This window comes from Cyprinus carpio, chromosome B23, assembly GCF_018340385.1.
Source record: "Cyprinus carpio isolate SPL01 chromosome B23, ASM1834038v1, whole genome shotgun sequence".
NCBI classification, from domain to species: domain Eukaryota; kingdom Metazoa; phylum Chordata; class Actinopteri; order Cypriniformes; family Cyprinidae; genus Cyprinus; species Cyprinus carpio.
In genome coordinates this window covers 22,446,241-22,449,221 of record NC_056619.1, presented here as the reverse complement: position 1 = coordinate 22,449,221, position 2,981 = coordinate 22,446,241, and positions in this window count along the sequence as shown.

Here is a 2,981-nt window from a genome sequence, read left to right as displayed (position 1 = left end):
ACAATACTTGAATACTTACTTGGTTTATCATGATAATCTTCACTAATTTAACACAACTTACATGAATTTTTGAAGACTAAATAAAATCGCTAGATGTAAAAAGAAACTATATGATCTATATGTCTTCAACATAACCACCATTAAGCCAACAACAACAATAGTTTGCTCTCTTTTAATCTGCCTCATTTTAATGCAGTGTTCAAGATCACTGTGAATGTAAAAGGGTGCATAATTACTGTTTAGAGCTATATTTTATACAATATCCATATCCAGAGCTTCAGAAGAATACAAAACAACATGAGCTGCTGTTCGCATTCATTTTCTATAGCTGTATGTCAACAGATTCCTGTGTTTATTCCTATTTTAATTTCTCTCGAGAAAGTTGATATGTAAATAACACGTAACTGAGAAGTCTACTATAAATAAGAGTTATTTTAGTATGAAGATGCCCAAACCAGCGAACTCTGGCCAAAGCTGGCCTGTGATGACCTTTCGTTTTTTAATTATAATTATATTTGGATATAATGCAAACATTTACTTTTGGCCCACAGCCCTCAGTATTTTTTATTATTTTTTTTTTGGTGCAAATTTTTGAAAAAATATTTTAGCATTATTTTAGTATTTATTAATGTCTTGAATTAGCCTTTTTTCAGTTCTCAAGTTTTCCTTTTTTATTTTTGTGTGTGTGTTTTTGTCTTTTTTTTAATTAGTTTTAGTCATGATTTAGTTTTATTATTTTTATGTCAGATTTAGTTTTTGTAATTTTAGTACTTCAACATATTTTATTTCTGTTAACATTTCTTATAAAATATTTATATTTTAACTATATTTAATAATATTAACTATATAGTGAATGAAAATTATTTTAATAATTTTAGTATTATTTATATATTATTAAAATATTTATTAATACTTTGAATTAGCTTTTTAGTTTTAAGTTTCAGTCATTTTAATGTGCTTTTTCATTTTTACTAGTTTTTGAGTTTTTTCTATTTTGCTATATTTCTAGTTATAAGTTCTAGTTTAAATAAAGTGTATAAGTTCTAACTGAAATAAAGTTTTTAATCTAATGTTTACATTTTATTTCAGTGAATGTAAATATATATTTTTAATAATTTTAGTTTTAGTTAACAATAACAACGCTGCTATGAATGAGGTCCCTCCACCAGTAAAGACTAACAGGTCCCTGTTAACCAGCTAAACTTAGCCCCTTTTGTTTTAGCGGCTCATCCTCCAGTGATGACTCAAGGCGCCTCCTGATGCCGCTGTCCGGTTTACGTGAGCGAGGAAGCAAATGCGTTTCGAGAACATCCGCGGCAGGTAATCAGTCAAAGTTCCTTTTTGTATCAGTCATCAATTGCTATTAGAAATGAACTAAAATGATTAGAGGGAAAGCACAGAGAACTTTTATCATCTGTCTCTCCGTTCTGTCCCATCTGCAGCGCTCTGAGACAAAGCACTATTGGGTGAGGGATAAAACATTAATCTTCTTTTAGTAAGTGAGGTAACTGCTTTATTCCCGTGAGCGGGCCAGAGGCTGCCTGGGCGACTGCTTCCTCCAAATATGTTTTCTGCTCACTTATGGTCTTATACTGTGGGGCACAATCTTCATATATTAGTGTATTACAGATGTACAGGTGCATCTCAATAAATTAGAATGTCGTGGAAAAGTTCATTTATTTCAGTAATTCAACTCAAATTGTGAAACTCGTGTATTAAATAAATTGAATGCACACAGACTGAAGTAGTTTAAGTCTTTGGTTCTTTTAATTGTGATGATTTTGGCTCACATTTCACAAAAACCCACCAATTCAACAAATTAGAATATGTTGAAATGCCAATCAGCTAATCAACTCAAAACACCTGCAAAGGTTTTCTGAGCCTTCAAAATGGTCTCTCAGTTTGGTTCACCAGGCTACACAATCATGGGGAAGACTGCTGATCTGACAGGTGTCCAGAAGACAATCATTGACACCCTTCACAAGGAGGGTAAGCCACAATCATTCATTGCCAAAAGAAGCTGGCTGTTTACAGAGTGCTATATGCCAAGCATGCTAACAGAGAGTTGAGTGAAGGGAAAAAGTGTGGAAGAAAAAGATGCACAACTAACTGAGAGAACCGAGCCTTATGAGGATTGTCAAGCAAAATCGAATTCAAGAATTTGAGTGAACTTCACAAGGAATGGACTGAGGCTGGGGTCAAGGCATACATACGTGTCAAGGAATTTGGCTACAGCTGTCGTATTCCTCTTGTTAAGCCACAACTGAGGCGTCTTACCTGGACTAAGGAGAAGAAGAACTGGACTGTTGCCCAGTGGTTCAAAGTCCTCTTTTCAGATGAGAGCAAGTTTTGTATTTCATTTGGAAATCAAGGTCCTAGAGTCTGGAGGAAGGGTGGAGAAGCTCATAGCCCAAGTTGCTTGAAGTCCAGTGTTAAGTTTCCACAGTCTGTGATGATTTGGGGTGCAATGTCATCTGCTGGTGTTGGTCCATTGTGTTTTTTGAAAACCAAAGTCACTGCAGCCGTTTACCAAGAAATTTTGGAGCACATTATGCTTCCTTCTGCTGACCAGCTTTTTGAAGATGCTGATTTCATTTTCCGGCAGGATTTGGCACCTGCCCACACTGCCAAAAGCACCAGAAGTTGGTTAAATGACCATGGTGTTGGTGTGCTTGACTGGCCAGCAAACTCACCAGACCTGAAACCCAGAGAGAATCTATGGTGTATTCTCAAGAGGAAAATGAGAAACAAGAGACCAAGAGACCCTCATTGCAGGAAATAAGCTTGGTTATCAACAATACTTGGATACTTACATGGTTTATCATGATAATCTTCAGTAATTAAACACAAATATTACCTGAATTTTGAAGACTAAATAAAATCGCTAGAAGTAAAAAGAAACTATATGATCTATATGTCTTCAACATAACCACCATGTGGCAAGGGGGGCATGGTTCAGCGAAGTCTGCAGCGGGAGAGAG